Source organism: Camelina sativa, chromosome 7, assembly GCF_030686135.1.
Source record: "Camelina sativa cultivar CO46 ecotype springtype chromosome 7, ASM3068613v1".
Lineage (NCBI taxonomy): Eukaryota > Viridiplantae > Streptophyta > Magnoliopsida > Brassicales > Brassicaceae > Camelina > Camelina sativa.
This window is the reverse complement of record NC_141886.1, coordinates 14,348,141-14,362,411: the sequence shown is the minus strand read 5'-3', so window position 1 is coordinate 14,362,411 and position 14,271 is coordinate 14,348,141. Positions and strand designations below refer to the sequence as shown.

At 32.2% G+C, this 14,271-nt stretch overlaps 1 long non-coding RNA gene and 1 pseudogene across 3 annotated transcripts; one reads left to right on the top strand and one right to left on the bottom strand.

Moving 5' to 3' along the window:
- Positions 1-3,373: 3,373 nt before the first annotated feature.
- On the bottom strand, positions 3,374-4,220 carry LOC104700951 (kunitz trypsin inhibitor 2 pseudogene; annotated as a pseudogene). Its single transcript, XR_015560699.1, has one exon. The product of XR_015560699.1 is annotated as a kunitz trypsin inhibitor 2 pseudogene (transcript).
- Positions 4,221-6,473: 2,253 nt separating this feature from the next.
- LOC147941193 (uncharacterized) lies at positions 6,474-13,975 on the top strand. 2 transcript variants are annotated; one of them, XR_015561869.1, is made up of 3 exons: positions 6,507-6,894; positions 13,467-13,527; positions 13,655-13,975. It is a non-coding gene; the product is annotated as an uncharacterized LOC147941193 (long non-coding RNA). The 2 variants fall into 2 exon arrangements; XR_015561870.1 differs by lacking the exons at positions 13,467-13,527; positions 13,655-13,975 and adding an exon at positions 8,294-8,610 and having other exon boundaries at positions 6,474-6,894.
- Positions 13,976-14,271: the final 296 nt, after the last annotated feature.

Here is a 14,271-nt window from a genome sequence, read left to right as displayed (position 1 = left end):
CAAATAATTCACGGGAAGAAAATGCCCAATAGTCCCTATCAACGTACGATATCTTCTACATATCTGTTTCTGCCCACATCCTTTCTTTCTACTACAGTTTATTGAAACAACAAAAATGATTTCCAAATAAAGAAATAATTCCCACCACGTTCTTACAAGAAAACAAATGAGCGAGAGCGACGACAATTCAATTTTTTTTTTTAATCCCTTCAAATCATGTTATATAATATAAGCACAATTAGATAGCTAGACTTTCACATCCATAATTAATATAACATACCATAACAGTTACTTGAATTACATAGACTTCCATCGGATGTATTATGTATAGCAGATCATGAATACTTATGTATAGTTAAATGTAAAATTAAGTACGCATATGTCATTTTTTTGGTTGCATTTAAATTTTTTATCATTTCATCTAGAATCTTATAAATTTATTATTTTCATGCTACAAAAATACATTAGATGCATATTATTTGTTATATTTATGTTTGGTCGATTCTATTTGTTCTTAAGATTTAGTATTTGTTATAAAGTATGTATTTCAGCAAAAAAAAAAAAATCATTAATATAGACATTTTTTAATTTTTGAAAATGACAAATTCATAAGATTTTAGCAAAACAGGCATATAAGTAAAATTTGCCTAAAATTTGCATTTTCTATAAGAGGGGGGTATTCATGTTATATTTTAAAGGATTTGGTAAGATTTTAATATTTGAGAATTTTAGGAGGAGATGTTTAGGAGATTTGATTGTGTTTTAGATTTTTTTTTTTTTTTTTTTTTTTTTTTTAGAAAATGAGATGTAATTCTATGAGATTCTATGAGATTTTCTTACTAAACTTTGTGTGATTTTGAAATATTTTACCAAAAAAAAACCTATGCATCGTGAGAAACAACACGTTACGATGAGAGAGAGAAGCAAACAACATGTGATCTGATATATCAATGGTTCTCTCTAGACAAGAACAAAAACAGAGTAGGGAGAGAGAGAGAAGCAAACGTGAGAGAGAGAGAGAGAGAATCAAACGTGAGAGGGAGCGAGAAGCAAACATGAATTGTTGAAAGATTATAAACAAAAAGCGTTGACTGCTCATTTGTTTGTTTTTGTTTTTAATTGAAATCCTTTAAAATTCTACTTCAAAGGGTACGATTTTGAGAGGAGTACTTTTCAACTAAAAAGAAAAAAAAGTCTCTTAGAATCATTCAAAGTAGCATTCTAAAAAAAATTGTGATATTTTGAATAACAAGAGATTTAAAGTTGGATTTATAAACTATTGATTGAATAACAAGAAATTTTGAATTATTTTAATAACAAAGGATTTTAAGAATACTTTAAAACTCTTTAAAATGTTAAGTTCAATACCCCCTCTAAGAATTTCTTCAATCTATCGGAATTTGATTTTTGGAATTCACGAAAGACCATACGCATAGTATTAGAGCGCATACAATATATATGGCTAGTTTTACTAATTAAAGTGATTATTATCATTTTATCAACTAATAGTAAACTACTGCTCGGATTGATTACAAGATTCTCTAAAAATTTATGTGTTATTTGCCTTGTTTTAAATCCTCTTCATATCTAATCAAAGAAACATTGTATTGAATCGAACTAGCAGATAATATATCTATGTAAATTTTTGTTATTGAAATATATCTTGACTAGAATTGGACCTAGCACGGGTTAACATTTATTTTATTTATTTTGTAATTTTTATTTAAAATGTTATATATATGATTCTTTTATTTGTTTTAGTTTTTTTTTGCTCAAACACTATGCCATGAAATCATATGTTGAAAATAACATCTATTTTGTAAGATCTATTCTAGTAGATCTAGATTTTGACCCGCAGTACACTGTAGTTTAAGTTATTTGATACAAATATTAATTTATGTTTGTTAATTTTATTTGATTAGTTTAGGTTTTAAAATTATATATATTTTATTTTGATTGTTAATTATATGACTTAACCTACACTATACCGCATATTAATTATTTTGTTACAATATTAATTAATCGATTTAGTTAGATATGTCTATTAATCTAATATTCATATTGTTAACAAAATAATGAGATGATATTTTATCCATGTAGCATCGAATTAATGATATTTTAAGTTTCTATTAATATCTACTCAAACATGTCTAGCCATATAACCCGTCGTGTGATATTTTAATTCGTTGTACACTGCAGAAAAAACTTCATAAAAATCTAAATATATTTTAAAATTTTTAAATGTTTTAATAAAGTTTCTTTTTTTAGAAATTGAACTTCTTATAATATTTGAATTTCTTATAAAGTTTAAATATTATTAATATCTTAAACAGTTATAAAAATTAAATGTTTTAATAATTGAAATATCAACAATCTTTAAAGTTTTTAAGAAATTCACAAAATAACGAGATGATATTTTACCCGTGTAGCACCGAATTAATGACATTTTAATTTTCTATTAATATCAACTCAAACATGTCCTGCCATATAATCTGTCATGTAATATTTTAATACGTATATATTATTAAAATTTAAAAATTTTGAAAAAATTTTATTGTTTTAGAAATTGAAATACTTATAATATTTTACCTTCTTGTAATGTTTAAATATTATTCATATCTTAAATATTTTATAAAAAGATAAATGTTTTAATAATTGAAATATTAATAATCTTTAAAATTTGAAAAAGTTATACATTTGAATTTTTAAAGTTATTAAAAGTTGAAATTCTTTAAAATAAAGAACAATAAGAAAATGCATAAATTTTTTAATTTCAATGCCTGATAAATCAAGGTTTCTGCTCATTCGTATTCAGAATCATTTTGGTCTTTTTTTTATTAATATGACTTTGAATCTTTGCCTAATTTTCTTAGGTGATGTAGGACATTTTGTATATTTTTTTTATTCATCAGTTGCGCAATATATGTCTATTTAAAAAAATTTAAATTACATCATATGCAGAAAAAATCATAAATTTTATTAACTAAATATATTAGATAAAAAATTAAAATAATTTAAATATAAAATAAAATAAATGTGAAAGAAGAATCACATATTTTTGTTTTAATTAGGTTGAGAGATTTCCTTACTTTTAAATATTACCTATAATTGATTTATATGTTACTATAATTAACTAAATACATACTATCCTTACTTACCAAAAATCAGACTAACCCATATATTATGAGACACCTATATCACAAGTTTATAACCAAAAAATCATAAATATATCTATTATATAATCTAAAAAAATGTCGTGTACTTCTATTTTATTATATAGAGAATTTTTAAGATATATTATTCTATTTTCAAATATTATAATTAACAGTCTCATTGACAAGCGCGACCATGCATAAATAATAAAGCACTATAATGGGTAATTTTATTTTATTTATGGAAAATAAAAACATGCATGCGGGTATTATCTCAACCCATTATTTCTTGCCATGGACGAGTCTCAGGCTTTTTTTTTACATGATTTTGACCAGTTGACTAGTAGCTAGAACGGGAACATTCTTAGACCTAACTTCTCAACCAGAGAAGTAGAAGTAGTAATAGTCGCTTCATCAACCTTTTTGAATTTGACGAGTAAGGTTTTAGCCTTATCATTGGTGAGAACTAGTTGTGGTACCCCAAAAGCTCCTAGCTTAGTTCCAATAGGTCCAGAAACGCTGGTCAGCTTGTAGGTGTTTGCTCCGGCTTTCTCAATCTTGAACCAGCTATTCTGTTCCTGCTTTGTACCACCAACGAGAATGGAAGGCTCTTCGGTAGCTGATGAGGATTCATCGACTTTCCAAAACTTGGAAAGCTTATCGCAGAGCCAGAATTTGGACTTAAACTCAATATTTACATAATCATCTGTAGAAATGGTTGTTTTCGTGGTTGAGTTTGTAAATGAGAAGGTAACTGGTACGCCTGGTATGAACGTAATGGCTGTTTGGACAATGCCAAGTGGACATAAGGAACCTAGTGTAGGGGGGGCTGGGACAAGACCACCTCCGGGGAAGTTGGTATTGACTGGCTGGATGTAGTATTGTTGATCGATTTTAAGATCAGTTTCAACAGTTACCTTCACCGGTTCGCCTGCTTGGATGCAGACAGCTGCAGCTAACAGGAGAGTGATGAGAAAAGAGACCACTGAAGGTTTATTCATTTTGATGGTTTTGTGTTTTTAAAGATTTAATGTTTACTTTTCTGAGGGGTTTGAGTTGTGGAACACAAGAACATTTTGTATCGGTATTTATAGGAATTCTCATGCAGTTAAATCGAGCATGGCAGTAAAAAAGAGATAACAAACTACCATGTGGTTGAGTAAAACCTAAAATTGTCAGCTATAAATGCTTGGCTTTTTTCGGCACTGTCACATTCTGATCATTTTTGTGATGGGTCCTTCTACTATAGTGAGGGTTGAAAAGAAGGGATTAGACTATGGTAATCGATTCAAAATTAGAATTTCAACACGAGGAACATGCACAATGTCCATGCTAACAAATTTATATAGCAAAACAAGGATGATCAAATAATTCACGGGAAGAAGACAATATTTCAGAGGATGAGTGATTCAACGTATAGAATGATTACCAACATCTCTAGACACAAGTTGGCCTGCTAATTTTCTTTTTATTTTCTTTTGTTATTTATTACATCATCATCGAATCTAAGTACCAACGTCACATTTGAATATGACAAACGGCTCCACGGATAACCAAAGAATGTGTATTTTTGGTAATTTGAACAAGCTGCTAAATCATGAATCAAAATTATCTCCACTTTTTCCTGACAAAATAATAAATATGTGATGATAGTTCACTACTAAAGAAATTCGCTATAATGAAAATTCAGTTTTTGTATAATCAGAAAGCGATATGAATCAAGAGATGGAAGAAAAGGGCAGATCGTAAAACTTGCCAATATATGCATAATCTTCCAGTAGTAGACTTCTTGATCCAACGCTGCGGACAACACGTACGTAATCACTTGTGCGTTTTATTCCTAAATTGAATATTATCCCATCGTGACGTTTAATTTGTAAGTCATAACATGTTTTTAATTCGTAAGTCATAACATGTTTTTTATTTCGTAAGTCTCTTAAGTCATAACATGGTTTTTTCTTTGTCTAAAAAAAAAAATTGACTCTGTATTTTTGTTTTCTTTTTGTTTCCAAGAGTTTTTTTACATATATAAAAGATGCCTGCAATTAAACAAAACAACAACTCCTTTTGTAGTCGAATTTGAGAATTAAAAAGATATAACCTTCCAACAAAAAAGTTATTAAGGACCACCATATTTAAGCCTAATATTAGAGAGCACTAATTAAATATGGTTAGTAAGTTTATCAGAATTAAGTTCACTGTAATTAAACACGACTACTCCGGTTATCTTAGACTCTTTGGTTATCGATTCGAACTTCGATTTAAGCACGAGGAAAATGCACAATGGTCCATGGTAAAAAAAAAACAATATGAAGAAAGAGAGTTTATAGGCTTTATCAAAATAGATCAAATAATTTAAGGGAAAAAGACAAGATTTCAAAGAGTGAGAGATAGGAATGATTCTCAACTATCTTTGTATCCGTTCATATTTTTCTTTCTTATTCATTTAAACAATGTACTGAAAACAAGGACAATGCCTGATTTCACAACCAGTCTAAAATTAGGAAAAAAAAAACTCAAAACTTAGTAATCTAATTTAATTACCAGAAAGCGATAAGAATCAAGAAGTGGAAAAAAAAAAAAAAAAAAGAGTAAATCATGCCATGCATTCAGAAGAATTGAGAGGAAAATGCATGTAGAACACTCTACCTTATGTATGGTCTACAAGTGTATCCTAATTTATTAACACTTAGACATCCCCTAACCACATAGACGTGTGATATAGCTCCAGTGACATATTCACAAAGGGACACCTAACGACTTAAGCGATTTAATTATTCCTGAAATGGATGTTTATTCCTATTTCTAAAAAATATAGGATGTGCTTTACTTGGATATAACGATCGATGTAATTATACAACACAACAACTCCGTTTGTAATCGAATTGGAGGATTCAAATACAATAACCCTTCCAACAAAAAAGTCTCAATTGTGAAGTTGAATCTTTCTCTCAACTGAAAAAAATAAATAGAAATTTGGGAGTTCGTAGAGAGAACATACACTACTGTATATGGGTAATTGCACTGAATAATCAACTTAACTAGGATTTAATCACTGGTATACACATAATTACTTTGTATATATTTTTATGATTTTATATTGTTATTAATTAAGTTTCATTGATTTTTAATATAGATGATACAATGTTATATATATTTTTAAAAAAGTTGTGTTATTAAATTTCATTTTGTATAGGTATTTTCAATACAAAAATTGTAATTAAGTTAATATTGTGGTTAACATTCTAGATTCAGCTCATGATTTTTTTTACAAATGTTATATCCAAGTTTTAAAATTTATTCAAATGGTGAATGATTAATTTTGCAAATCTTATAAAATGTTAGAACTTAAAATGTACTTTCAAAAATGTTAACATAAAATTTTCTGTAAATTAAGCGTCATATATATATATATATATATTGGACAAAGGGGTGATATTTCTATTTTATGCATTTATGACAGCTTTGCTTCTCTCCTCTTCCTCTTCTTTCTCATCCTCACGATTCTTTCTTCCATGGCCACCATCAAACGACACTACCGGTACCCTCATCAATACCATCCGCCGTCACCACGGGACTTCAGCCGCTATTCTATCTCTTGGGCCTCCAAACGCCAACTCGCTGCGGCAACATAGATCCAAATCTCTGCCCGTTCATCTACGTACCTTTCGAGCCTCCAATCGCCAAGCCATTGAAAAAGAAGAAACCATTCAAGGAAATATCATTTTTACAATGAGTGGAGGTATTACTTTAACCCTCTTTATAATTGTATTATGTGATTAATATAGATGTTTAAGATCTTGGAGTTCATGTTAAAAGAATGTTTAACATTCTCAACTATATTTGTATCCGTTCATATTTTCTTTCTTATTCATTTAAACAATGTACTGAAAACAAGGACCATGCATGATTTCACAACCAGTCTAAAATTAGGAAAAAAAAACTCAAAATTTAGTAATCCAATTTAATTACCAGAAAGCGATAAGAATCAAGAAGTGGAAAAAAAAAAAAAAAAAAGTAAATCATGCCATGCATTCAGAAGAATTGAGAGGAAAATGCATGTAGAATACTCTACCTTATATATGTATGGTCTACAAGTGTATCCTAATTTATTAACACTTAGACATCCCCTAACCACATAGACGTGTGATATAGCTCCAGTGACATATTCACAAAGGGACACCTAACGACTTGAGCGATTTAATTATTCCTGAAATGGATGTTTATTCATATTTCTAAAAAATATAGGATGTGCTTTACTTGGATATAACTATCGGTGTAATTTTTTTTTGTCAACCATTAAATTACAATTGGCCAAATCCCTATATTCGTAAGGAGCGGGACTCAATCCCGGATATGATGGTGTATTTTGCATTAAGGACTTACCATTTGCTACTACACTAAAGTCACTTCACCGATTGATGTAATTATACAACACAACAACTTTGTTTGTAATCGAATTGGAGGATTCAAATACAATAACCCTTCCAACAAAAAAAAGTCTCAATTGTGAAGTTGATTCTTTCTCTCAACAGAAAAAAATTAAATAAAAGAAATTTGGGAATTCGTAGAGAGAACATACAGTACTGTATATGGGTAATTGCACTGAATAATCAACTTAACTAGAATTTAATCACTGGTATACCACGGAATAACTTTTTATTTTTTATATATATATATTTATGATTTTATATTGTTATTTATAAGTTTCATTGATTTTTAATATAGATGATACAATGTTATATATATTTTTTAAAATAGTTGTGTTATTAAATTTCATTTTGTATAGGTATTTTCAATAAAAAATTATAATTAAGTTAATATTGTGGTTAACATTCTTGATTAGGCTCATGATTTTTTTACAAATGTTATATCCAAGTTTTAATATTTATTTAAATGGTGAATGATTAATTTTGCAAATCTTATAAAAGGTTAGAACTCAAAATTTTCTGTAAATTAAGCGTTATATATATATATATAGGACAAAGGGGTGATATTTCTATTTTATGCATTTATGAAAGCTTTGCTTCTCTCCTCTTCCTCTTCTTTCTCATCCTCACGATTCTTTCTTCCATGGCCACCATCAAACGACACTACCGGTACCCTCATCAATACCATCCGCCGTCACCACGGGACTTCAGCCGCTATTCTATCTCTTGAGCCTCCAAACGCCAACTCGCTGCGGCAACATAGATCCAAATCTCTGCCCGTTCATCTACCTTTCGAGCCTCCAATCGTCAATCTCTCTCCTGGCTCTTTTTACAAGAACATTTTGTATCGGTGTTAATAGGAGTCCTCATGCAGTTAAATGGAGCATGCACAATAAAAAGATATAATGAACTACTACCATTTGCGTTGAGTAAAATTGTCAGCTATATAAATGTTTGGCTTTTTTTCGGCACAGCCAGTCACTTTCTAATCTTTCTTGTGATGGGTCCTTAATGTCTATCTTTTTACTATAGTGGAGGGGTTTAGACTATGGTAATCGATTCAAACTTAGATTTTCAGCAAGAGGAACATGCACAATGTCAATATTAACAAATTTATATAGAGCAAAACAAGGATGATCAAATAATTTTAGTTAGGGTTGAAAAGAGGGGATTAGACTATGGTAATCGATTCAAACTTAGAATTTTAACACGAGGAACATACACAATGTCCATGTTAACACGAGGAACATTCACAATGTCCATGTTAACAAATTTATATACCAAAACAAGAATAATCAAATAATTCAAGGGAATAAGACAAGATTTCAGACAAATAGAAAAGGATGAGTAAATCAACGTATAAAATGATTTACCAGCATCTCAGTTACTTTTATTTCTAGGCACAAATTGTCCTGTTAATTTTTTGTTTTTGTTGTTTGTTACATCATCATTATAAAATACTAGGACTCAGATCCCCATGGGGGAAGTATTTCAAAAATTTTTAAATTAAATTGTAACTTAAAAATTATATAAATAATAAAATTATATAGACAGTTCCTGTTTGATAAGCGTTGGCTGGGTCGAGAGGGTATTACCGATGCGGTCGAGTCAGGGTAGAATCGATCAAGAAATTTTCGGACTCCAGGTTTTGTGGATAAGATCAGGAAATGTCGGAATTCGATTTCCTAGTGGCGCAAAAATAATGTCACCTACAGTCCCTCGGCTATTTCTAACTTGAAGGTAGCTTTGCAAGCGGCGAAAATGGATGATTCGATTTCTCAGGACGAAATTCGGGGGATTGAGAGGAAATTAAAAAAGGCATACCGTGATGAGGAAATTTATTGGCAACAAAAAAGTAGGAAATTCTGGCTAAGGGCTGGGGACAAGAACACTCAATATTTTCATGCATCTACTAAACAGAGGCGGGTGCGAAATAGGATCATTGGATTATTTGATACGGATAATATCTGGAATGAAACTCCATCGGGTATGGAGCATATTGCTACTAAATATTTTGAGGATCTTTTCACGAAGTCGGATGGTCGGGGTATCTCTGAGATGCTTCAAGAAATTCAGCCACTTATTACGGACAGAATAAATAGAAATCTTACTAGGGATATTACGGAAGTAGAAGTCCGCAAGGCCTTATTTGCTATGCATCCAGAGAAGGCTCCGGGCCCTGATGGCATGACGGCTTTGTTTTTTCAGTGATTTTGGTCTTCCCTAAAAGGGGATTTGGTGGCTCTGATAAGAGAGTTTTTTCGAACGGGCAGTTTTGATCCTCGTTTGAACGAGACTAATATTTGTCTCATTCCTAAAGTGGATGGACCACAGCAAATGACGGAATTTAGGCCGATTAGTCTTTGTAATGTAAGTTACAAAATTATTTCTAAAGTTATGTGCTTCTGGCTTCGTCGGGTTCTGCCTCTCTTGGTTTTAGAGACTCAGTCGACATTTGTTTTTGGGCGTCTCATTACGAATAATATTCTTGTCGCCCAGGAAATTTTTCATGGGCTGAATACTAATCGAAGGTGTAATTCGGAGTTCCTAGCCTTTAAAACAGATATGAGTAAGGCTTATGATCGGGTTGAATGAGATTTCTTAGAGGCAGTTTTGGTAAAATTAGGATTTGATTGGAGATGGATTTTGTGGATTATGTGGTGTGTTTCTTCTGTGTCATATCAAGTGCTTATGAATGGCCAACCTAGGGGTTCTAGTATTCCACAGAGGGGGTTACGTCAAGGGGATCCTTTGTCGCCGTATTTGTTCATACTTTGCACAGAGGTGCTGATGGCAAATATTAAAAAGGCTGAACGAGAGGAGAAGTTGACGGGTATCACAATTGCTCGTGATAGCCCCACTATTTCCCATTTGTTATTCGCTGATGATAGTCTCTTTTTCTGTAAGGCTGAAGTGTCTGAATGTCGGACAGTGATGAATATCATAGGTGATTATGGTAAATCTTCAGGGCAGGAGTTTAACCTAGAGAAATCTTCAATTATGTTCGGTAAGAAGGTTCTACCTGAGACAAGATCTCAGATAAAATCAGTTATTGGCATTTCCAAGGAGGGCGGTATGGGCTCTTACCTGGGTATTCCTGAAAGTCTTTAGGCTTCGAATAACCTTTTTAGCTACGTGAAGGATCGGTTGGATGATCGAGTTAATGGTTGGTCTTCGAAGCTGTTATCGAAAGGGGGCAAGGAAGTTATGATTAAATCGGTGGCATTGGCACTTCCTACCCATGTTATGTCATGTTACAAACTGCCGCAGGAGCTGACGTCTAAACTAACGAGTGCTATTTCTACCTTCTGGTGGAAATCTAACGATAAGGCTCGTGGTATGCACTGGGTTGCTTGGGATAAATTATGTAAAGACAAGGGCGAAGGGGGTCTAGGATTCCGAGCCCTAGACCAATTTAATGATGCTATGTTGACGAAACATTTTTGGCGTCTAATTCAACATCCCACTTACTTGATGGCTCGGGTGATGAGAGGCCGTTATTTTAGGAATAAACATCCTCTTTTGGCAAAAAAACCAAATAATCCTTCCTTTGCATGGAGGAGCATTTACTCCACTAAGGATCTGGTGGGACAAGGAGCGAGGTGGGCGGTGGGTTCTGGCTGCTCTATCTCTTTTTGGCGGGATCCGTGGTTACCGTATTTCCGACCTAGACCAGCTAATGGCTGGGGGCGTTTTTTGCTCCCGAGTTTGATGGTTAATCACTTAATTAATCCACTTACGACAGACTGGCATTTACCCATTTTACATGAATTTTTTGATCCAGTGGATATTCCGATTATTCGGAGCATGTCGGTGAGCAAATACTATAAACCGGATCGTTTAATATGGCACTTTACCAAATCGGGGAAGTACTCGGTGAAATCGGGTTGTCGGTTAGCCCGTGATTTAATTACGGCAGTTGAATATGGGCCTACGTGTATGGCTCTTCGGGCTCAATCGTGGAAACTTGAGGTTCCCCCGAAGGTGCAACATTTCTTTTGGCAGGTTGCTTCCGGTACCCTTCCTATGATGGAACGGCTTGCGTATCGGGGGGTACGATGTGATATCATATGCAAACGATGTGATTCCACGGCAGAGTCTATAAATCACACACTTTTTGCGTGCCCTCACTCGCGAAGTATATGGGAATTATCGCAAATCTCTTTCGATCCTGAAGGATTTCCATATGACTCTATTTATGCGAGTTTAGATTTTATTTTTGGCGGGCATTGACCCAATCCGGAGTTCCGGATATATCTTTCCGTCTTCCTTGGATTCTTTGGTCAGTTTGGAAAGATATGAATAGGAAAGTTTTTCAGGGCATACAGGGTGACCCAAGTGATATTATAAACCAGGCGAATAATGAAAGGCTATTGTGGGAGGAGGCCAAATCTTTCCCGGGGAGTTATGTACATCCTCCGCCGTCTCAGGAGGTGAGGGAGCCCATTCCACGATGTCAAGTTGATGGTTCATGGAAAGGTTCAGACCCTTTCCAGGGTATGGGTTGGTGGTACTGTAATGGTGAAGATTTGACGCTTCTTTTGGAAGCACGAAGTCATAGACGTGGTCGAAACCCATTACACGCGGAGTTACAAGCTCTAATATGGGCTATGGAACCTTTGACTGCGGCGGGGGTTGACTGTCAAGCCTTCGAGATGGATTGTGCATAATTGATTGCGATGGTGGAGCTGCCCGAAGATTGGCCGGCTTTCTCGAACCTGCTGGAAGATTTCTCCTTGCTACGATCTTTTTTCCCTTTCTTTACCTTGACCAGGATCCCTCGTGAGTCCAACGTCAGGGCAGATTGTCTTGCTCGAGCTTGGGCAACCAATCTGTGAGTAATCTTTTAATTTATTTAATTGTTGGTTTAAAAAACAAAATATATATTCAAAAGTAATAAATAGTTTGAAAATATATGCTAAGAATAAAATTAAATATTACCCCAAAATAAGAAAAATAATAACTACGGCTAATAATAATAATAACTTATGGCAAAAAAACTCAACTCTAAGTTAAAATTTATTAAATATAAAGTCATAATAAAAATTATAAGTATAAGATATATTATGAAAAATATAGTAAAGAGTAACAAGCATCATCATATTTATTGATATTTATATTAATAAACAACTATAATGATGAAGTGATCCTAAGTAGGAATATCAAACGAAAGATTATAATAAGTAAATACAATTTTCTGATGATATAATTAAAAAAAAAAAAAAATTTCATGTAGAATGAAAATTATCAACCATTAATTATAATAAAAATACGAAAGTTCCTAAAAATAAAAGATTAAATAATTAAATCTTAAAAACACATATTATACGATGAGTTACGATTAATAAATGCAACCGTAAGTTGCATAGTTAAAGTTGATTAGATTATAAAATGATGTTGGATATTAAATAATAAAATTTATATTATTTAAATTCATTATGAAACAGAAAATTTGTGTTAGCGAACAATGATTTGTTAGTTATCTAAGAAGAGATAATGAACATACGCAACCACATGATTTTTTTTATGGCAAAAGATACAACTTTACAATGAACAGCCGTAACAATAATTTTTAAATAATAATAAAAAATTATTTCACCAAAAGATACGATGAAAAATCGCAACTGTTATCTCCATCTATTTTAATTGTTATTATTATATAGATTTGATCTAATCCGACAAATGATGCTCAATCCATTGAATCTAACTACCAACATCACATTTGAATATAAAGAACGGCTCCACGAATGTGTATTTTTGTTAATTTAAACAAGCTGCTAGAAGAGAAATATCTATCTTCGTTTAATTCCAGCACGAGGAACATGCACAGTAGTAGTCAGTAGTGGTCCATGTTTACTAACATACAAGCATATACTAATGACAGATCAGTAAATTGGAGGAATGCAAGGTTTCAAAAGCTGAGAGATAAGGCTGAGTGCAACAACGTAAGAACTAATCCTCCACATCTCTATTAAATTCTGGCCATAATTTGTTTTTTTCGTATTATTTTAAATGAACTTGCTAAAAATAATAACTAAAAATGAAACCAGATAATTTCCTCCTTGGATGCAGATAGCTGCAGCTAACATGAGAGTGATGAGAAGACCACTTGAAGGTTTATTCATTTTTAAAGAACTTTCTAAAAATAATAACCAAAAATGAAACCAGATCTTTTCCACCCCCATTTGAAATCTCTCTTAATACAAGAATCAAGAAGAGGAGTAAAACTTGCCTCAGTGAATATAAGAGATGGATGCATTACGATGCAGAAGTTAACACTTTACTTAGGTTTATATAGAATTAATGGATTAGCTAGATCATATGTCTATATTTTTCTGGAAATTAAACTCCATATACTAATACATACATCAAGATTTCTATTGACAAAACGTGTGTCGCCTACTATATATTGTATAATCTTTCATTGCTCCAGTGACATTCACAAAGAACCACGTAACTCTTCACTTTTGCCTATAAATCTCCATCTATCGGGATATAAGAGATGTATATGCTCAAAAGCTGAAAAGTAGAGCAACACAACTTATTTTTTGGTTCTGACTATTTGAAATTAAATACTTATTATATATAAGAGACGTGGAACGTTGTACGTAGTTTTTTTTATAGATTTAAATTTTATTTTTTTCTAAAAAATCTTAATAATATAGAAAACTAACATATTTTAATAAAAT